The following is a 23,609-nucleotide window of genomic DNA, read 5'->3' on the forward strand; positions in this document are numbered from 1 at the left end:
GTTGTTCTTTTTAGTACAGGTGGTCCTAGTGAGGTCCTGGTCCCCTGCGTGACATTCTCCTAAGGTGGTTAGGGTTGCGTAGGTGGTACTTACCTGTTCCCAGTAGTTACTGGATGTGATTTATAACAGTGATTTTATATCTTTTATTCTAATTTCTGACAGTATTTCTATTTCTACTAAGTGCTGAGTATGACAGTGGCCTATGTGGCCCTGTTTTGTAAATAATCCCTTGTGAATATTGCCCGTGCCAGTTGGCACAATGTACATGTGTGATTTATATCTGATGTGGTTTTGACAATACAGATGTTATTTTTATATAACCTTGTGTGGAGTCCCTTTTGTGGTGTGCCTAGGATGTTGTTGCTGTTGTGCGCTGGCGCAAATGCTTTACACATTGCCTCCGAGTTTAGCCTCACTGCTCGTGCCAAGCTACCAAGGGGGTGAGCAGGGGTTATCTTGGCGTGTGACTCCCTCGCCCTGACTAGAATGGTGGTTTCTGCCTGGCTTTGGCGTCAGCCTTAGCCTACCAGAAATAGCCAGTTCTAACATTGTTGGTCAGCGGTGCGGATTTGGACTTGTGTTTGCGCAGTGCCACAGCGACAGCTGGCTACATTACAAAACTCTGCATTTTTTAGATGGTCACATGTTTGGGATTATTGTTATTGATTTTGTTTTTCCTCGAGAGTGTCATTTTCAGATGGTGTATCTGCGCTTTATGTTTAGTGGCAGATGAGAGAAAATGACAGGGCGGGATGCCAGTAGAGGGGGAGGTTCCCATAGATTAGGAATCCCTTGCTGGGTCCAGTGTCCAATCCCTGTTCCTGTTCCTGTGTGGGTAGATGGAAGAGAGGGAGTGTGGAGGAGAAATGGCTTGCTTGGGAGGGTGGTTATCCCCTGAGTGTAGTGTGTGTGTCTGGATTCCCCAGTATGGTAGGATCCAGTGGTGGCAGCTTAAATGTGTCCAGTGCGTGAAGTCCCATTCCCAGTTCCCAGAGTATGGTGCCTGGTGCTCAGTAAGAGGGGTACAGGTTGAGAGTCAGGGGCAGTGAGGAACTGTCTCGCCAGTCTGGAGGGGGAGTGTGTGGATGAGTGCTGTGTTGAACTGGAGGAGTTGGTGTGAGTTTTTTAAGGAGCTTGCACGTGAGGTGTACCTCTGGTGGTGTGCAGGAGGTCCTGCAGAGGCACTGGATAAGAAGGTGGATTTCTGGCGGTGTGCTAGATGTCTTGCAGAGGCATTAGGGGGTGATTCTAAAAGTAGTGGCTTGTGTATCTGATGATCCTGTGTAGGTGAAGGGGTTCATGTGTAGCCCAGCTAGGTCCCATTAGGATGGTAGGGGTGTAGGGGCTCACGTCCTGTCTCAGTGGAGGCGGAGTGAGTGTGGGACGGTGTGTCCCACGTTGGCCCGAAACCCTGTCTCTGGGCCGGGAGGGTTCCCCCGGGAGCGCCAGGTCAGGGGCCTAGGCTGTACTTACAGGTCATTTGAGGAGGATCTTCCTGTGTTTAGAGGACGGGGAGTGTCCGTAACCAGAACTCCGGCGGTCCTGGTGTTGAGGGGTGCCGCTCCTAAGTTGAGGGTGCAGAACTCTCGAAGGGGGTGCAGAGGGACGGTGTACTTCAGACCCCGGTGCAACCTGAGAGTTTAGATCCTAGGTTGGGAGATTAGGAAGCTTCTAGGTCAAGAGGAATCTCTACCAAGGTAGATCAGCTGAAGAGACTGAGGGGGCTGCCCTTGCTGTGTGTTCTGGTGCCCACCTGCAGTTTGTTGTTTCCACTAACGTAGAGGAAAGGGGACTTTGCTGTGTGCTGTGTCCCCCCACCTGCTTGAAGAGGGACTGTGCTGTGTGCTTTGTACCTCAGGAGTGAAATAGTTTCCAGGTGGTAGACCAGTGATGGAGTGAGGTCCTGATCTGGTAGGAGAATTGTGTTCCGGTGAGTGCTTCCCTGTGAGGGTGCGGAAACCCAGAAGTAGAGGTAGGGTGGGGCATTCTTGCCCGTGACCTCTGGTCAGCCTGAGGGTGTGGTCCCTAGGTTGAAGGTTCAGTGGTAGTTGTAGCTACACTGAGAGGGAGAGTGGAGAATGGCTATTGTGTGCCAGGGGTTACTGCCCCCCACTCTGTGGATTGGTTAGGACCTGTGATATTTGGATGGCCTAGGGCCTGGTCCTGGCTGTGGATGACTAGTGTGTACCAGTGGGGTATCCTAGTTGGGTCAGAGAGTTCTTGTTTGGAGGAAACCATGTAGGTTCAGAGTGGCGAAAAACTGGAGGGTGTCCCTGCCGTGCGGGCCCGTGTCCGTGTTTTGTCGTCCAAAGCAGTGAAGCCCATCAGTGGAGTGATTGGTCTACCCTGCGTTTTGGCTGGAAGGGGGTTGTGTTGGACCTGGCCCTTTTGGCCGGTTCACCCCGAAACTTTTTGCTTTTTCCTAGCCTGTCTCTGTGACCCAGTGTTGGTGATTTTAGTCCTCTGCGCACTTTTTCACTGTGGTACAGTGTAAAGTGCGTGAGCTCTCTGTGTATGTATGGTGAGTGACCTGCCCTCCCATAGGAATGAATGGGGAATATGTATGCCCATGGTAGTTCCTGATGTGTGGGGAGTGCAGGGTCGAGTTTGATATGTGCGAACTCGTGAGATTGAATGCTGCGTAATGGTGTATGCTGCATGGTTGTGTCTAGTCTAGAAGTGCCACTTTTAGAAGTTGGCATATTTGTGTAGTCTGTGGCTGGCGTGTGATTGGCTGGTGAGCCTGGCCCAGGAGTGCCTGGGCCTGCTTGTGGATTGACTGTCTGGTTTGAGGATGACAGGGGCTGGGGAGCCCCAGGAGCTTGTCTGAGTCAGCCCGTGGATGAAAGGCAGCATCTGCTGCCAGGGAAGTGGGAGGAGATAGCGCCTGGGTGTGAATGAGGCTGTGCCTGCCTGCCACAATACTGGCTCCACCTCCCCGCTGGGCGACTGTTACCTCTGTCCCTGATACTGAAAGGAATTCCCTATAACCAGTTCTAGCTGGTTCTCACACTGCCTTCACCCTTTAGACTTCAAAGACTTTTTTCTGTATAAAAAGGGGCTGTGTCCCCTTCCAAAATGTTCTTGTTTTCTGACTTGAATCTGCCAGGGGCGTGCTGCTGCTTGGGCCCAGGGGAATCCCTGGGCCCTGCCCAGCCCCTGGACACCTGATGGACTTTCCTGGATGACTGGACTACTGAAGGACTTCCTGGGACCCTCTGCCTTGCATGGGGTGATGGGAGACTTTGTTTTTGGCCCTGGAAGCCTTGTCCTGTAATGCCCTGCAGCTGCTGGGACCCTCCTTGCTGTGGGGGTCCCTTCTGGGGCGTTTTGGTGATTTCTGGGCTCTCCAGCGCCTCGTGGGCGCTTTTATCCTGATTTCTGGCAGAGCGCTGTGGTTATCCCGTGGGGGAAGCGCTCCTGCCCTTTGTCTGCCCGAGTGCTTTGTGTGCACTCTTATCTTCTTGACAGGTGCCACCCCGATTATGGCGCCCTTTGCGAGTGCCCACCTCGCTTCTCTATTTTATATTAATCTCGAGGGTGCCCACCCCTCAGTTTGCCCCTGATAATCAACGCCGCGGCCGGGCCGCAAACAGGAAGTCAGGCGGCATCGCGCCTGACTCTGGGCGGGACTTCCGGTTTGAAAAGGAAGTCCTGCCGGCCGCCGCGCACTGATTGGGTGCCGTCTGGAAGAAGGAGGAGGTGTGGAGCGCCGGTGCGGGGCTCCCGTGAGCGATGGGAGCCCCGGGATGTAGACCGCAGAGGAAAGGCGGCGTGTTCCTTCAGCAAGGCTCTCGTGATTACGACAGCCCCGCCCGCTGGTGAAGTGACCCGGTGCCAGGGAGGGAGACCGGGCGAAGAGGAGCCCACTCTAAGACAGAGCGGCGTGGAGTGTCCTGCCCTTCAGAGCAGGTGAGTGGCGCTCTGCTGGGGCTCTGGTGTGGGGGTGCCTGTCCCAGGCCCAGTGACGGTGCTGGGCGGCCCCGTCTGGCAGAGGGCCGCCCCAGCCAAGGTGATGTGTCTGTCTTGAGCGGCCCCCGCTGGCTAGGGGGCAAGTCCCTGCTCCTAAAGGCCATCAGTAATCCCCGTGAAGGGGGGCTTGGGTGGCACCATTTGTGTACCGCTCCGCTGGCTAGCCCCTGAGTTACTCGAGAGGGGCCCGTGGTTGCCGCAGTGGAGGAGCGGTGATGTTCTAATGATTGGGGCATTGCTTTTCCTGAGTGAGGGGCCCATGCCTGTTATTTGAAGAGCCAGTGTGCTCCATGGCCCCTGATGACTGTTAGAGCCTTGGCTCCCGCTTCTGCATCATGTGTCTTTGCGCTATTGAGTTGTGTTTTCTTTCCTGGCACCTCTGAATGTTTTTAATGCATCATGTGTCTTCCTTGATTTTACACCTCTGAATGTGTTGGTTGATGCATCATGTGTTTCCTTTGTCTTACACCTCTGAATGTTTTAGGCATCATGTGTCTTCTTGCGCTGCACCTCTGAAAGTATTTTATTGCATCGTGTGCTTTGTTCTCAACACCGCTGAATGTGTAGGTTTATGCATCATGTGTTTCCCTTGTCTTACACCTCTGAATGTTTTTAGGCATCATGTGTTTCCCTTTACTACACAGCTGAATGTGTTTCATGCATCATGTGTAATGTGTTGTGCTTATACCCCTAAATGCTGTGTGATACTTAGGTGGTTGTTCTTTTTAGTACAGGTGGTCCTAGTGAGGTCGTGGTCCCCTGCGTGACATTCTCCTAAGGTGGTTAGGGTTGCGATGGTGGTACTTACCAGTTCCCAGTAGTTACTGGATGTGATTTATAACAGTGATTTTATATCTTTTATTCTAATTTCTGACAGTATTTCTATTTCTACTAACTGCTGATTATGACAGTGGCCTATGTGGCCCTGTCTTGTAAATAATCCCTTGTGAATATTGCCCGTGCCAGTTGGCACAATGTACATGTGTGATTTCTATCTGATGTGGTTTTGACAATACAGATGTTATTTTTATATAACCTTGTGTGGAGTCCCTTTTGTGGTGTGCCTAGGATGTTGTTGCTGTTGTGCGCTGGCGCAAATGCTTTACACATTGCCTCCGAGTTTAGCCTCACTGCTCGTGCCAAGCTACCAAGGGGGTGAGCAGGGGTTATCTTGGCGTGTGACTCCCTCACCCTGACTAGAATGGTGGTTTCTGCCTGGCTTTGGCGTCAGCCTTAGCCTACCAGAAATAGCCAGTTCTAACAAATACCTATTATCTCCCTTGTGCCAGCCGATCTCTCTTGTAAGGTCACTTGCACATCAGAAAGGCTCTGGGCATCACAAAGGCTCTGCCTGAGCACACTCACAAAGACTTTGCCACTAGTCTTTTGTGACCCCAGACAAGCTGGAGCCAGGGCAGGGAGACAGGACAATCTTGAGCACCTCTGGGGTGGAAATTCAGGACCTTCTCCTGCTTCAATGCTGACAACAAATATTGGAGCCTCAGACATAACTCTTCAGTACACCTCTTGACCTGTGGAAGACTTAGAAAGACTTCTAGGCTGTTAAGCAAGACGTCTGCTACTCTGTTGCCCTGCTGCCTTACTGCCTGCTGCCCTGATGCCTGAGTAAAGGTACTAAGCCTACATCTTGAACCCAGGATCACCAGAATGACTCTTCATCATCAGCCTCAGGGACAGAAAAGACTCCAACCATCTTGCACCCAGCACCTGGACTCTACATGCTGTGTGTCATGCTACCCAAGTGGTGCCACCACAGTCCTGGAGCCTTGAAAGTGGGTCTGAAGGTGCTCTGCCAGTCTAGCTGTGGTCCTGCATGAGAAACTGACATGGCATGATGCATTTCCGTGCAGCCACATCGGAAACACCGCAGCTGATGCATCCCCAATGCAGACCTTACATCACAGCCCACAGATGATGTGCGATGCATTCTCGATACAGCCCTTCGCATTGCATGCCCCTTTTCGACAGCATCCTTGATGATGATGCAGGACTCTACATCCAAGCCCCTCAACTTCTTTGGAACAGCCACTGTGTGATACATCCTCAACACAGGTCTTCACATTGCAAGCCCCTTGTCGAAGGCATTCTGAATGACAGTGCAATACTCCGCATTGCAGCCTCCCAGCACCTCGGAACTGCAGCCGTGTGATGCATTCTCGATGTGGGGCACCGCTTCGCAAACCAGGATGTTCAGCGATTCTAACTTGATCCGCGTATCTGGTCCGTGCTCTATCATGGTTGGCCTGAACCCGAGACTTTGTCCCAGTCCAAGGCGACCAGATACCTACAGTTGGGGCTTGGTGCTTCTAGGCACAAGTTTCACTTAACATTTTTAAATTGCATATCTCTGGTTCTACTGATTGGATTTTTGTAGCTTTGATCGCAAATAATGTATTACATTTTTCTAAATTGGTGTGGGATTTGTTTTATGTTTTATTTATTACACATTGTCTCTAAGTTAAGCCTGACTGCTTTGTGCCAAGCTACCAGCCTGTTAAACAGAGGTAAATTTGGGGTTTTCTTGGGTTTCACCCTGACAGCGATTGTGCTAGCTGCTTGTTTGAGGTTTCATGCCTCTCAACCAGTAACCCAATTTCCAACAAATATTGGCTGCAGATTTAATTTGACAAGGTCAAAGCAACGCTTTAGATCAAGCCTTAGTTTTAGCACATTAGTGGGCGCAAAAACAATTGCGATTCAAGGAGAATTCTCCTGGCAACATTTCAGCAAGTGTGGATAATTTAAAGAGTGAGAAACCAATGTTTTAGTCAGTCTGGAAAAGCTGTCTTTCAATTCAGAGAAACAAATCTCCATTAAAAGTAATGACTTAAAATTAGACAGTAGTGGTCTGTGGTGAAACCTTTCTTGTATTTATCAATAACTAGAAGTCACTGCAGAGGGAAGTGGTTTGTGTGGTACAGCCAAGAATCTTTGTGTTCAGAGAGAGCATATATCATGTGAAGAACAAACAGGATAGATCTCTGTTCTCAGAGGAATAAATGACAAGAAAGACTGAAGGGATTGCAATTAGTGAATGTTGTTTTAGAACAAACTGTTCATGTGGAATGTAATCAAGTTCTATGCATACAGAAGTGTATCTTGCCTTGTTTACTATTTTTTATTTCTTTGGCTGTTCAGATTATCAGCCAGTGAAGTTCCCTTTCTGATCCCCCGCCTCCTTCTCCTGGGGGAGGTAATTTCAATTCTTTTTTGTGCTGCTTTTCAATGCAGTTTCATTCAGTCACAGGTAGGTTCTCATTTCATGTACGTAACTGACGTGTATGTAAGAAGACTTGTTAGCTACGGATTACTCCTTGCACAGGATCTACTCCTCAGAGTCGGCTACCTTAAGTCCTTCTCTCTCACACTTACCACAGTTTGCTACCGATCACCCCCACAACTACTTACCTAAATGGTGGGTGGTTGTGTGTTACATACCTGTGTTCTCTTCTTGGTGGTGGCTTCCACTCAACAGTAGAATCTCCAGGGGCCCTCTACCCCAGACTGTGTTGATATCAATTATTTGTCCTTTCTGCACAGCATCTTCCTTCAAGACACTCTTCCAGTACTCTTCTGCTCAGTGAGTTAATCTCTCCCCTCAAGGCAGATTCACTAGCACCATTGGGGTTGGAGCACAAGTCCCTTCACAGTTCTTTTCTCTGCATGCAGATGGGCTGATGACTCCACAAGGTAAGCTCTCCCCTAGCAGATTAATTAAGCATGCCTTCTTCTCCAGCAGTTATTCTTTCTACAGGCACCCTACTCTTCTCTGTACAGAGGTCTTGTCTAGGTTGTCCCTAAAGGAAACGGGCTATCAGGGATTCTGACTCTGGGGCACAAGTAGTTGCCACCCACACCTCAGTATCAGTCCTGCCATTGGACAATGAGAATTCTTGATTAGAGTTTTTACCCATTTATTCTAGTTTTGCTAGCGTAGATGGGGAATCCAGATAACTAGCTATTGAGCTGGTTTCAGGCAGTTTCTGACATTTATTAGCCCCACATTGGTCAGACTAATTCCTCAAACCTGGCAGGTGAGCTGGGTATGCCCAGACTAGTGAACCTGAAGTAAAGGCACAAAAGAGAGGGATGGCCTCCCACCGCGATACTACACAAACCTGCATGTTATCCTTTCACATTGTATTTAGTTTTTATTATGTGAGTCCAGAAACGTTAGTGTGGGGCAGTTGAAGCAAGCACCATCACTGATGCGCCTGGATACCCTCCGGGTGACAGCTTTCGCTATAAAAGTATGCGATACATACATACATACATGTCTCTGCAAGCCTTAGGTTTTGTATTGAAGAAAATACTTTCTCACCTGTAGGAAGTTTAGACGTATTGGTGCCGACAAATGCAGTGCATAATATGACAATGGTGCTGAATCCCAACAGGTGAACCATAGCAACAACTTATGACCATTATTGTTAGCCTAGCCCCATGCAATGGTGAATGTAGTGGTGTCACAGCCTAATCATTGTGAAGGGTAGGTTCTGTTTAGGACTGGTGAGGGAACCCACTGTCTGAAGATGCCAGTGGGAGTCATAATCTTCTCAATTATATTGGGCTGGGAGTAGAATAGAAATCTTCGTGCACCATCTGGCTATCTGGTTTATCAGCCTCTCACCTGGTGGCCCACCCCAGTTGCTGACTAGAAGGAAACGGCCATCCGCCGATCAGATGGTACGGGCCAACAGCTGACCAGATGACTCAGGCACATGGGAGTCTCCAGGCACATAAGGCCCCTATCCAAAGTGCCTACACACACTAACGCCAGAGGGTAAAATGCCTTGTGCCCCTGCCTAGAGCCACCAATTAACCTGAATTCCATTGCTGCCATCAGTACCTACTTGGGCCATTTGGTCATCCTGCTGAGCTGCAAGGTAGACACCGGGTAAGACAAGGGGGAGAAGGGCAGTAGGCGGATACCTACATGCCACTTGGCAACTGGAGGTGGTTTACCTGAGGCATGCACACCATCCCTTCTGCCACTGATGGAAGAGGAACGCAGGCATGGACATCCACAGAGACTAAAGCTTGGCTCAGAAGATGACTTTCAATAGTTTGTAGTCACGTAGCTGAGTGCTTTAAACAAAGCAAACACAATATGATGATGGACGGAGTGCTGAAACTTTTCAGATACTCACCCCCAGTCACAGATGTGGGGTTAATCCATTATCCTTCTATTCACTAAGCCACCCCATTTTGTACTCAGCCATATGCAAATCAGTCTTGACCCTGTGCCTCATGGGAACAGTCCAGCCCGAACTGTCCTCCCTGGACCGGATACAAGGATTTTGGGACGGTTTCAGAGTACCACCCCTCATCAGATTGGCTAGCTTGAATCCAGTAGGCAAAGTTAACAAGGGACCCACGTCGGTGCATAGCCTGGCCACTTAGGGCCAACATAGCAAATACAATATGATGATGGACGAGGTGCTGAAACTTTTCAGCACTCATCCCCAGTTACAGATCTGGGTTCAATCCATCATTGTATTTCTGCTCAATAAGTCACCCCAGTTTGGACCCAGCCATATGCAAATCAGTCTTGACCCTGCGCCTCATGGGAACAGTCCAGCCCGAACTGTCAGGCCAGGGTCCTGGGACCGGTTTCGGAGTATCAGCCATCAGCAGCCAGGCTACCTTGAATCCAGTGGCAAAGTGAGACCGGTCAGCACACATTGAAAGAGGAAAAAACGAGGAGAAATTACAACATTTCTCTTAGTAATGCCTGATATGGAGAGGCACACTGTTTTGACGCATTCCCAGATTCAAGCCATCTTGTAAATCTGAAAATGTGCCAAAATTCATTGCTGTTGCGTGGGAACGCCCACTGCAACGCCCATGGAACGCCTGCTTGACTCAGTGTAAGGCAAGGCAGCGACTTGTGCTGCTTTGCCTTACTTCATGGCTACGAGGCCATGGAAAGCCATACAAAGTGGCTTTGCGTGACCTCATAGATATGGGCCTGCACACTGCGCTTCCGGAGCATCAAAAAAGTGATGCTATAACACCGCAAATGTACCCCATGGGGGGGCTGTAAATAACCCCTAGGTGTTCAAAGAGTCAGAATTGTGTTGCAACTTTTGCATTCTCAAAATTACAGAGAAAATACCCAACAGTCACAAAGTACCAAACAGTTAGGTTTTTATGTGAAAATGGTGACTTTGGCATATGTTTTATGTTGTAAACTACTCAGTTTCAACAACAAATCTATCCCGCATATGAAAAACATTGCATAGGAACCTTTTTTCCCAAACCACTGTAAATAAGCTTTATTTATGTTGAATGCACACCCAGGGCCTCATCTACAATAAAATGACGCAGCGCAGCACCACAATCCATTTAGCTACGCCGTGCTACGTCATTTTCAAAGCACAGGGATGCATTGTACTAACAACAATACGACGCACCCCTGTGCTTTCCCCTGTGCCTGTGCACAACTGGTTGCCATGCGCCAGCGCAGACACCCTTGCGGCATTTTGTAAGAGTGCCTGCTTTGCGGGAAAGGTTGGTTTTGTGCAGGAAGGCCCACCTTCCTGCACAAAAACAATAATTTATAGCATTTTCTACTTTGCAGAACGCATAGAAGAGGAAAAAACGAGTATAAATAAAAGTATTTCTCCTTATTGCGCCACTCCTACGCCTAGGATTCTGATGCACACCCAGTTTACAAAACGTTGTAAATGGGATGTGTCAGGTTCCACGAATGTTGCGTGGAAACGCCCGCAGCAGAACCCATGGAACGCCCCTTTCATGCGTGAAAGGGGCCCATATTTACAACGCCAGGAAAAGTTATGAAAGGTTATGCAGGGTGATTTTATTTGGCCTTGTAAATATGGGCAAACCCGTTGCGCTGCCGGTGCGTCAAAAAAGTGATGCACCAGCAGCACAAGGGGCTTGTAAATAAGCTCCCCAGTCCCACAGTAAAAGTACACGAAAAAGGCAAACCCCGTTTCAGCACAGTGCTACATGTGAGAAAATGTTAAACCAATTGCGGGAATACGTTTGAATCAGGCGCGCAACACCCATTGGGCTCTCGGGGCTTCACCCCCCCACCGTCGTGCCAGTCAGCCCGGGCTGACACAGCTTAGCGGGCTGGCGAGCATGTAATTGCAGCCGCACCCCAGTACTTAACAGGTCTTTAAAAGACCATTTAGTTGTAAATGAGGCTTTTGTTGTGTGGTCACCCCTTCTCAAAGCCACTTTGTCCGTGTTTGGAAGAATTAGGCCCCCCCCCCCCGAAATATTTTCAGCCTCCCCCGAAATTTCGCTCTAGTTGCCCGCCTGGTTTGAATATACGATGTAAAAGGGAAACTGCAAGTATGTAAAAGATAATAAACATGAATTTAGCTAAATTGTCTCGCGTAGTAATAACTTTGTCTCGTATTCATAGCAGGAGTCATGCAGAGGACATTCTTCTGTGTACCTTATACTCTATACTGCCTTAAATACATATCTATTGAATTAAGATAACGTATGTATTTGTTAAGCACATGTTCATTCATGGTGGGCCTTCTGGGGGATATAATATATTTATTATTACTTTACTGAATTGTACTCATTAACATGATTTCAAAGCAAAAGAAACATGACAAAAACACATCCTGGTTGGTTTTATAGACTCCACCAACGTGATGTGGTTTTGACAGCAAAGTCCCTCATTACCAGCAGCTGTAATTATTGCATCCAACAAAATCCAACACTCAGGTGTTCAGAATTTATCAGGCACTATAATTATAGCCTATGTCGAGTTTTGTCCACAAATGAGCACTATATGTGGCTATTGTTGCTTACTGCAAGTCTCATTGTTTACCGGTCATTTTTCTCCCAATTATTTTTGGGCGGGTTTCACCTGCCAAAATGTACCTAGATAAGATTGCAGAGGTGTGGTGTTTGATGCAAAACTCTGAATTCCTGTATGTGTTGAAACAGAACTTACTGCACGTACTGAAAATTAACAGGCCAATTGTAAGTTACTACATAACGGAATTTAGCAAGCACCTCGTAATGAGGGGCCTCAGGGGAGACGCCAAAAGTGAAAAGGATAGGTAGGCAGAAAATTGTCTGCTGTCTGGCTCAAGAGAGGGGTGTGGTGTGCTGGTGTGAACTGGTTCTTTTCTGAGAAAGGATGAGCCAAGTGTTCACAGTAAATGGCATGAAATGTTTCTTCCAGATAACAGAATATGATATAGACAGTAGCACAAATCGAATAATGGAACAACTTTGTATGAACAGCAACAAAACGCTGCAGGGCTCTACAAAGTGCATTCTTCGATTTAGCTTCTAATTAAGAACACCAGTGCTTGAGTGCAGGTGATAATAATACCGTATTTGAAGAGTCGTAAAAAGACAGAAGTTGCTGAAAGTACAAAGAAGAACATTGGCCTATATGTCCAATGATTCAAAAGAGGATCCAAATGTAGAACCTGAAGAGGAATTTTAGTCCGATAACTTTACACCTAATACAAAAGTGGGTAAGTCAAAGAAACCAACAACAAAATTAACAAAATCTTTGCAGTATTCGATAAGCAGAATATGTTTGAGGCCCACCAATGATGAAGTAATCAATATATGTAGTCATTATTTTTCTTCTTTCAAAGGATTGCATTCAATATATCTAGACAGTATTTAATGACACGCAATTCCGGTTGCTTGCTATTAAACATAAATGGTAAGAAAATCTACTCCAGACCAACTGTTTCATGGAGATAGTTTGGAACATCAGCACCTTTTGCCACCTTCTGTTTCAATATATTATTGTACATAGCAAAGCAAGGAATTCTCAAAGCCGAAAATCCTAACTAAAAGTAAGGCATTTTAAAGTAAAGAACACCATGTCAAGGTCAAGTTGAAATGTTTGGATCAGCATGCATCCACTCAGGAGAGTTTTCATATCGTTCCTCTCCTCTGCATACTATTCTAATTCCTGAATCGATTCCAGTAAAAAGCTTGTGCTCATTTTGCACACAGTGGGACCACTTTGGAAATAAATGATTATTACAGACGGTGGAATTTTAGCTGAACTCAAACTATAAATACATCCTTTCCGATACTCCCATTCTAGCTCCTCAAGTACACAGAGGTGGAGTTAAGATTAGTAAATTTATACTTGCTTTTATGAATTTATCTTCATGATATTTTGGTTCTTGATAATTTTGATAAAAATATTTTTGTAGCACGAATGTTTCTGAAGTCAACATTTCATCACGTAATGATTTCCTCTTGTCCATGCTTGTTTTTGAAAGTTTTTTGAGCTACGTTCCACCCTAATCAGGTTAGGTGTTATTTATCACTCCCTGGGTGAGAACACATTCATTCAGTTCACACATTCTAAAACATTCGGTAAAATAAAAATTTAGATAACATGGTTTTATGGCATGAGAAACATTGACAATAACTCTGTGGTGGCTAATGCTCTAAATAATGTGCCTTCTAATTGCATTTAATAAGATGTTAACATTTTGACAGCTAACTATTATGATTTCATAAAAGACCTTCTTCAGGAAGTCTCACCTTTGATATGCAAAAAGAAGAGACCAACGTCCTGTGCTCCAGCGTTTTCCAAGGGTTGTTTAGAGCAAAGGAAATCCTTAAGGTGGAGTCACTCTCCATCACCGTTAAGCAGACTCAGCCCAAAGCTACCAGAAACAGCGTAATAAATGCATTTATGCCGGAATGCCTCACTCATCAAATCTGTTAGATTCCTCCAATAATCACTCTATAATTCTCTTTGAAGTTGTAAAACTTTCCACCAATTTGCTGTCAGCTTTCACTTGATGCAGTTCTTTGCTGAGAAAGTAAAAGCTATTCACAACTCTCTGCCAAAGACCTCATACCCTCCCGTTGATCTGAACTTACTTTGTAAAGCTCAGATTATTTGGTTTAATTTTGCTGACATTTCTGACCATGATTTACCCAAAACTATTGCCAAGGTTAAACATTCTAACCATCTTACCAGTGCAATTCAAGGAAACATTACTAAGGCACTGGGTAGACATACCTTATCAGTTTTGACCACTGAACTTAATTCATTCATGCACAAGGTGTAAACCCGGTCTATCTTGAAGTTAGCCAAGTTTCACACTTTAAGAAGAACATCTCTAGTGCTAGTGATCTCATTAACTTCTAACCAGCAACACCTAGCCTTTCCTAAGAAAGTGGAATGTAAAGCTGTGCATTTACTCAGCTATTTCAGCAAATCTTTGTAATGGGCTCCTAAACAACTTTCAATCCAAATTCAGACATTACTGTTGCAACAAGGCCGCTCTCCTACAGATTGTATATGATGCACTCCATTTCCAAGACTCACTTAACTCATAGCTACATGTATGTCTAGATGTATCCTCTTCGTTTGGCTCAGCTAATCAAACTTCTCTCACCAACATCCTCAAAGATCGAACGGGCATTAATGGTGTGCCCTTAAACTGGGTTACCTCACACTTATTGAACCAGTGTTGATTGGTTTAAATCATAAACTCTCTTCTGAGTCCTATTTTTCAGCAGCCTGGGGTTACACAAGGTTCCATAATGTCCGGTACACTGTTGAAACTCTATATGGAATGGCAAGGGAGTGGGCGGGTCATCCTCGTATTATAAATATGCTAATGACCACAGGTGTGCCCCAAGCTCTCCTCAAGCTATCCTTCTCTTCTCGTGGAGGGAGCTTATTAATGAATGTCTAGTTATCACTTGATATGCAACTGTCTAAAAACAAAGGTCCCATAGGAAGCCCAACCTACCTGTGCAATTCTAGATTGATTTCTCAAGCACATTGAGCTGGAAATCCTGTTCTCAGTGACAATGCGAAATTGCTGGGTTTTATGTTTGATAACAGGTCAATCTCCAGTCCCATGGTAATGTTATGGTTAATGGTTAACAGCTCTTAGTATCAAGTGACATTGCTGTGGGGCATCAAACAGTTACCCAAACAAGACTATATAATGTGCAAGCTTTAAATCCTTTCCAAACTGGATTATGGTAACTCACTCCTCTTTTGCATCTCTAACATATATCTAGCACACCTTAGGGCAGTACTACATGAAGCAGCCCACTTTGTTTATTGTAGAAATGAAAGTGACCATGGCAACACCTGCCCTCAAACTCCAGTGGCTTCCCTTCAAAGGCATAGCACAGTTCATGATGCCTTGCTTCACTCAAATAGTCCTGCAAAGGCTACTCCCATCTATTCTAAACAAAAGTTAAGAATCTCCAATGGCTTCTGCATAGTGCAGAATCACTTTTTCTCGAGCACCCACTTTTGAAAAGAACAGTAATGTCCGATAATTTCCTGGCAGTGGAACAAGACTCTGGAACTCATTAAAAAAAGAGTTCAAACTTCTCCTGTTGCAAAGACATTTCGAATCCAATACTATCACCGTTTTTGAAGTACCACCTTTCCAGATACTTGTGAATGTGTGTATTGAGGATGCAGTAGAATGGTTGCATCCTGGAGCTTTGGAGTATATATTGTACCTACGATAGTGATTTGACAAGATGCACCGGGTTCAAACACAAGAAAGGGTATCTTTAACAAAACATCATACAATTGCATTATTCAAGGTTGATGACACAGCATTATAGCAATTACATTTGGAAGTGAATGACCATTGTATTGCAACTAATTTTTTTTACAGTCCTGCCCGGTACACATTTGAGTGGGACTTTTTCTACATAAAATTGGCACAACCACAAAGAAGAAACCTAAAGTCTGTTTGTTCTCCATCACCACAAACCTGAAGGCCATGAAGGTGGGCAGCAATTCCAACCGTTGTTGGTTCTTGATAGGCTTGTAAGAGTTTGCAGATCAAGAGTTGGGCTCATCACACAGATCCTGCTCGCACCCCAAGTTTCTTTCTGTGGCAACCCCAGCTTCAGCTGCTGGCTAGGCTCTCCCAGGCCCGGTTGCAGGTGATGAACTCTGAAGGTGCCTGTGGAACTTTGAAAGTGGCTGGGGCAAATATGTCTGCACCTAATCGCAACGAGTGAGAAAGTTTAAAAGACCGGCTCCAGCTGCTTATTTAAAAGACCGGCTCCAGCTGCTTATTTAGGTCTCGCTTTCCCTTCACACTTAAAATTAAAGTATTTGAAGCTACGTATGGGAAAATTACCAACAAACGCCGACCAGCCAGGCTGGAGGTCTCCTGGCCCGAAGGATTGTAACCTATGTGGTGCTGCAGTGCAAGACATGATCCACCTGATTTGCATTTGCCCAATGCTAGAGCATGATCGTCGGATCTACTTAGGGAAAAGTTCAACGCAAAAGGTATTCGTACATGCTGTTCAGCGATATTAAATGTGCTGAACTCAGAAGATCCTCAATTCATCTGTAGAATTATTAAATTTGTTATCAACTTTGAAAATTTGCCTAAAAGTCAATACGAACCCGAACTTTTGAACTCTGATACTGCGAACTGCTTTGGCTGATTTAAAATCTATAATCCAAACTACTCTGCACAAGTTCTTAATTCAAATAGGAAATGCCCTGTAGCTGTGTTTTTATCTTTTCTACTAATGGTAGTTTTATAATCTGTATTTTATGTATACAGTGCATAAAGGAATGTGGTTTTACAACCTGGTATATTGTAACGGTTTTAATTAACTATACAATAAAGAATTTTCATTTTCATTCGAGTGAGAAAAGTATGCACGCCCATCCAGCCTCCTTAAGAGAGACTTTTGCCAGTGAGGTGGTACGATCTCCAACCTATTTTTTCCAATGGGCCAAAATAATGTATTTTACAGCACAATATTCAGATACGCTTGCTAAAAAGACATATGTTGTGCAGCAGCAGTCATAGAATACACTAATATTTTCATGTTGTGAGTGCCTAATGCTTTCAGGACTTGAGTGTTCCCTCTCCTCCCCAGGAAGTTTACAGAAAATGTCAGTAAAAGGGTACGTTTTCAGCAGAATTGTAATAAATGAAATCTATCTGAAAAGCAAAGGATGATTCAGGCAGTTCAGAAAGTGTAATTGAGCCTGGGCTATCCGTTTACAAGGTGCTTATCTTCACTTCTACATTTCACTTCCTTTCATGTTTACATGCTCCCACTTGCAAATTAATTCTTAGCCATAAAGTCTATCAGAAAATCTCCTTTGAGATTCAGGCTTGAAATTAGATAAACATGTCTCACAAACTCGGGTACCAGACAGCAAAGCAAGACAGCTTTTAGGCACCCTTGGAGAAGTGATGCAGCTCTGTTTGGGGAATCCTTTCCTGCTCAGCCAGCAGACAGTCTACACCAGTCCCCCGAGCACAGGTCAGAAACAGCAGTCGCGGTTATCACTCCTATATCAGCTGGAAACACATATTTGCAAATGTAATAAATGTATCCCTAGAAATCAGTGTGTCGGTTAAAGAAAATACACCGATTTTGATTTCACATACAAGCTTTGAAATCTGAAATACGAGTCAGCGATGCGGGAAGCGCAAGCGAAGTGGTTTCATTTATTTTATGTTCACTATCCCGTCTATGTCGACTTCCACCCTCATGTCTGCTTCCCACTGCGCTTATCTGCACGGCCCGCGGCTGGGCCCCGTCATCCTCCTAGAAGCCATGCCATTGGATGCAGGGCCGGATTGGCCATAGCGAGCACCAGGTGTTTCCCGGTGGGCCGGAAGTGTGGGGGCTGGTTTTGGACCTCTGGGGGGCAGTTTTGTTACAGGGTGTCGGTTTTGCAGCAGTGCTGCGATATCAGCTGCCTGTATCAAAAGCGGCAGAGGGAGTGGTGCTTCCCACTCGCACCCCCAGGGCCGGACTGGGAACCGAAACCGGCCCTGGCAAAGTGCTCGGCCGGCCCCCCTCCCTGGGTTGGGCTTGAGGGGGTGCGACCGCGCACTTTGCCAGGGCCGGTTTCGGCCGATTTTGTTACTGGGCCGTTTTTACGACCCTGAAACAAAAACGGCCCCCTGGGGCTCAAAACCGGCCCCCACCCAAGCGGCCGACCGGGGGATTGCCCGGTGCCCTCAACGGCCAGTCCGGGCCTGCGCACCCCCCACCTGCCAGTCGAGCTAATTGCCAGTTTCAGTTCCCTGTCCGGCCGTGGTTGCATGCCTGCAGAATACTTGCAATGACATGGAATAAGAAATAGTTAAACACTTGGGAAAGCCACTCTGCTTTACCAAGCAGGCACCTGCATTGTAGGGGGGCCCAACCATTCAGGGGGTCCCCCATTGAGCCCATTGTGCATGGGGGCTCCCATCATTTTGCGTTACGCCACTAATGCAAAGGTCAGTAAAAATAATGTTTGGGGACCTTTGCACAACCTTGCAAATTATTACAGGAGCTATGCAGAAGATGTTCTCCTGTGTACCTTACTTTCCTGTGGAAAGCCATTTTGGTTGAGCTTATGGGCTTCAGTGCCTAAAACACAGACTCATTCCCCTAACATAACGTGTATTTGTATAGTGTTCACCACTGAATAATATATGTGTATTGTTATCCAGCTCTATTGGGACTTATTTTGTCGATCTCTGAATAATGTTATGTATACCCACCTGGATTCGAACCTGTGACCATAAGGTGAAAGAGATGTCAAAGATGCATTAGTCAACTGAGTTAGTGGACCCGGCATAAAAAACACACACTAAAATATAGCAAAAAATACTTCTTTGTTGGTTTTACACACTCCACCAGCGAGTTGGTGTTTTGTCGACTTAGGAGAGAAGCCAAAAGGGAAAAGGAAAGGTAGGCAGAAAACCACTGGATGTCAGGCTGACGAGAGAGAAGGGTGTGGTGTGCTGGTGTGTGCTCCAAGTCTGTTTTCTGAGAAAGGACATGAGTCAAGTGTTCATAGCAGAAAGCCTGAAATGTTTCCTCTAGATAACAGCCCCCGTTCTATCGAAGTAATGGCCCTGCTCCCTAGAAAAACGTTCCACATTACGATTTAATGTGAGGCAAGAGCAGAATGGTTTCATGTCAGAAGTCCTACAGTTGGACTTATCGAGGGAGCAGAGGCTGGTGTTCGCTTGATAATGTCTTAGTCGCTAGCCCTCCTCCAAAGACCACAGCCTCCACGCTACAGACCGTACAGGCAGCAAGCCAGGTTGCTTTTCGAACAATTTTATGTCCATGTATGCTGATTACTTTGTCGTGCCCACTTTAAACAAGTCCATGTGATAGTCTTATATTACCTAATGTATGTCTCTTTTAGTTACCGCTAAGGTTCAGAACGTCTCCTTAGAGTAAATATAGTTATTTTAAAAGAGATCTGATTCCATGGTCCACTTTCAACAATGGTACCAGCAGATATTTAATACATTTTTTTGAGAAGTTACTTTGTTTTCCACTTTAGAAAGAGGAGTGTGAAGCAGCAGCAAAAAACAGGAAACCGAAGGTTGATAAAACACATGTGCACTCTTGAGAACCTACTGCAAAAGTGTGAACCCGTAGACAGATAGGGATCACACTAGTAGGTGAGTCACAGTACACCCGTAGGAGGCACCCTCCATACCTCCACTGCTTGATTAGGAACCCGGGTCCCTCGTTCAGGGGAGCTGGCCAATGGATGTTTGTGTGAGACAGTGGAGCGTCCCCCACTGCTCTTAGAGCAGTGAAAAACAAAACGACAATAACAAGGTAATATCGTTTTATTTTTGGTTGCTGTGGGCTGGGTTAGGGCGGGGCTGGTGACTCAGGTTGGGAGAAAGAGTGGACTATGAACACTACATGCGCATGACTGCTTGGCCGGCCGTTTCAGCCAGCCAAGTAGTCATGCGCGCTTTGGGAAATATGCACAGGCTTCCCATCCCGATCTGAGCACCGATCCACGGCGCTCAGACCAATCACAACACAGCGTTGTGATTGACTCAGGGGAGCCTGTGTGCCAGTTTCTTGACTTGAGTCAGGAAGAGCAGAGAAGTGGAGGAGAGACACAGTCCTCAGAAAAGGTAAGTGTTTTAAAAAATATATATATTTTCAACCCGCCCTCCCACCCCTGTTTCCTACCAGCCGCCACTGGTGTGAGAGCGTGTTTTATCTAGTACCACCACTGTATACTTAGCTCCTCTGCCACCTGAGCTGGCCAGTAATTGTAATCAGGTAAACCTACAGTGGAAATACCGCGACCACAGAGGAGTATTTCTGTGGGGTTTCTAATGGCCCAATTCAAAATTTCTCAGATAATCTGTGTTTCACATCTTAATATTCGCCATTCCATACTGATTTCTCCCTGTAAATTATTCCTAATATGTTGGCGCAATTTGTGCAACTTGAAATGAGACACTGGGCACAAACACCCAGTGCTAATTTGAGCCGGTGGTTGCCGGTTTTACCTTAAACACATACAAAGGGGAAAGTAGGAGAAAGAAATAGATGGATAACCATCACAAAGGAAGGAAGGAGGAGCCTGCAAGAGTGAGATAAAGGAACAGGGATTGTCCAGGGTGAATTAAAGAGCAATGAGGTGGATTCAAGACTACACAGCCTTGGTATTCAGAGCACCAACATGTAATAGTGCTGGCATTTAAGCAGAGCTTTGGGCACCAGCATTCATTCTTTTACAAATTAAGCACTGCAAAAACGTTTGCACAAGATTTCCCATTTACTACAGGAACCTGTTAAACGAAACATATGAGAATCCTCTTAACATAAGGGGCACACAAATGCTTTGTTTTAATGTTTTGAGGGGGAAAGGGAAGGATCATGTTTTAAATGTCAGGGCTCCCATTTCTACTTAAATTGATAGAGACACCCCTTTGCATATCATTCAATTTTCATACAAAACTTGCTACCCGTGCCACTCAGGTAGTTCACTTTATGACCACTCATGCCAAGCCCATAGCCTGGTTTTGTAACAAACCAGGCCTTAGGTTATTTCCACATCCTACTCAATAACTCACAATCTGCTCATGAATTCACTACTTATCCGCTAACATATATAGATACAGATGGCACCTTCCTCCTGTTGTCACTGGAGCTCTCTGCTCCATACATCAGAATCAAACACCCCACCCTCATCTACCCATTAACGTCTCACATGGGTATCACTGAATACCTTTCCATCAAACCACTTCATTTACATGGCCACCTCCAAGTCCCAGAAGATTCCAGTCACCTGAGGAGTTTCCCAGTTTCCACACTATCTCCTGCCATTGAAACTGTATGTGGTGCCCCATGGGGCTCTATTCCCAGATAACAGCATTAGCATTCCCAAATATACTGACAATACACAACTCTCCTTGAAAGTCTCCTCTGCTCCAGACATCCAACACCTCTAAGACTGCCTGCACCTCACCCAGACCAGGATTTCCAGCATGTATCTGAAGCTTAGTCACACCCAAACAGAATTCCTGCTGCTTACCAAGAGTAGCAAACAACAAGTCTAAACCCGACAGAACACCATGAACATTGGCGGATTCAAACCCCAATTTTCACCCAAGTCGCTTGATTTACACTGGACATCAATCTCACCCTCCAGGAACATACAGCCAAGAAATCTAAGCTGCCTAGTACCAGCTCTCTTCTCTAGAGAAAGTGTAACCATTCCACCCAGAAAGTGACTTCAAACCCGTCATTCCAACAGCTCGTACTCTTGCATCTGGATATTGACAATGCCCTGCTCTGAGGCCTCCCAGACTCCACAATGGCCACACTTAAGGGCATCCTATTTGCAGTGATATGCCTCAAAATGCACCTGACGAAATATGACACGTCACCCTCAACCTGATCAAAATTCCACTGGTTTCACTTACCAACAGACACTATCTTCAGAAACAGCATCATCTGCAAACCCATCCCAAGTAGCACACTTGCCTATATGGCTGACAAGCTCGCCATCACCAGTGGCTCTCACAGCCAGGACGCCATACGACTTGAAAAGAAGTCCAAGGAGAAATAAAAAAAAAGGGCATCAGGTATTCTCCATATGTGCAGCCCAAGTTTGCAATGGCATCCTTTATCGATCAGGGCTGCCCCAACTCTGCTCCAATTTAAGAACGAGTTGAAGACAAACTCCATAAATAACACTACATCCTGTAGTATTAACATTCCACTTACAGTACTAGAAACCAGTTACCTTCCAATCACATGTTTACTGTATTTGACTTGGTCCCTGTACAGCGCTCTACTGCCGTTCGCCTAGATTTGTGGTATATAAATACTACACACATGTATACATATAAACACAGTTGCTCATACAACTGGGCATTTTATATTAAGTCGTTTCATCACGAGGCCTACTGACTTGAGAGGTATGTCCTAATAGGGCACTCTCACTGCTTACCTTCAGAGCTTTGCGCCACTTCCTCAGTCATTCCACTGATATACCAGTACATTTCCATATTCTTCTCAGTTAAATTGCACACCACACTCATAAAGCATTAATTGATGCATCAGGCAACTTGTATAATCCACCCAATTATATTTCAAATCACTTCAGCAGTCCACTTTATCATGCCAACTCCATAGTCTCCTTACAGCATGAATAAAAAGAGGTACTAGACTATTGACCTATTTAGTCAGCCGTCAACACTTCCGCCAAGACATGCCCACTATTTCATGGCTTGCTCAATGACATATGCTGTCACTCATACAACCTTCCACGTTTATTTCATGCCACTCCCTGAGTAGGCATAATGACCTACAGGTTCACTTAAATAATTCTTCCAATCATCTTTTGGGCCACTGGGCTAGAAACAGACTGATGGCTAATGCCACTTTCTCAGTCCGCCTACAGGACTATCAAGATACTTCAACAAGTAGCCTACTGCATGTGCAACTCTTTCAGCTCCACCACTAACATAACACGGTACTCCCACAGCCCACCAAAACACTTATCAGGGCACCTTGACAGACCACTAACACAGTGGTGCTTCTGAAGATGCAACGGTATAGCCTCCTCTTCCTAAAGCAACATTTATGTCCCACAATTCTATCTGCTTCTTTAACTGGTTGTGTGCTGCCCAATCACACTCACTCACTGATTTGGAAGGTGATAGGGCCACTTTCTGATCTAAAAGGTCATTGGCATAGTCTGCTGACTGAAAAAACTAGCCCACAGTCTACCAACGAGCCTAAAACATACATTTTAATAGATCATGCAAAGGAGGAAGGCACTTTTGCAGAGCCCCTCTACTAATATAGATAAGTCTCCCTGAAAGTCAGCCTGGAATTGGCGGTCGTGTGAGACTTTAGTGCACACGTATGACCGGAGCTCTAGAGGAATTATGTTTGTAGATGCTGAGCTAAGAGTTCTTGGAACAGAAGGAATGGTCGTGGGAGCCTGTTGCGAGGAGGCAAAGCCCATTTGAAGTACACTAGGCAGACCCCCCAGGATATTGCGGCATGGATTAGAAAATTTAGCGACACAAATATGGAAATTTAGAGGCAAAAATATGGACATTTTTGCGGCACTTTATTTTACTCATAATCATTTATTTTCAGTCTGAAATCAATGGAAACTCTTTTAGCAGGTTATTTCACTTTGAAATAGGTATCTGCAGTTCTACGGAAGCAAAGCTCCAGTCCTAACCTTGTAGGAGGGAGCTGTACTGAATCCAAGATGAGAGTCTGAGTCCACTCACAGAGTGGGAAGATTCAAAACTCATCCAACTGCTTTCCTCTCACACATGCATCCTCACCCAGTTTTCCCTGCAACTTACACACAGGATAGT

The sequence above is a fragment of the Lissotriton helveticus genome, chromosome 5_1, assembly GCF_964261635.1.
Source record: "Lissotriton helveticus chromosome 5_1, aLisHel1.1, whole genome shotgun sequence".
Classification (NCBI taxonomy): Eukaryota; Metazoa; Chordata; class Amphibia; order Caudata; family Salamandridae; genus Lissotriton; species Lissotriton helveticus.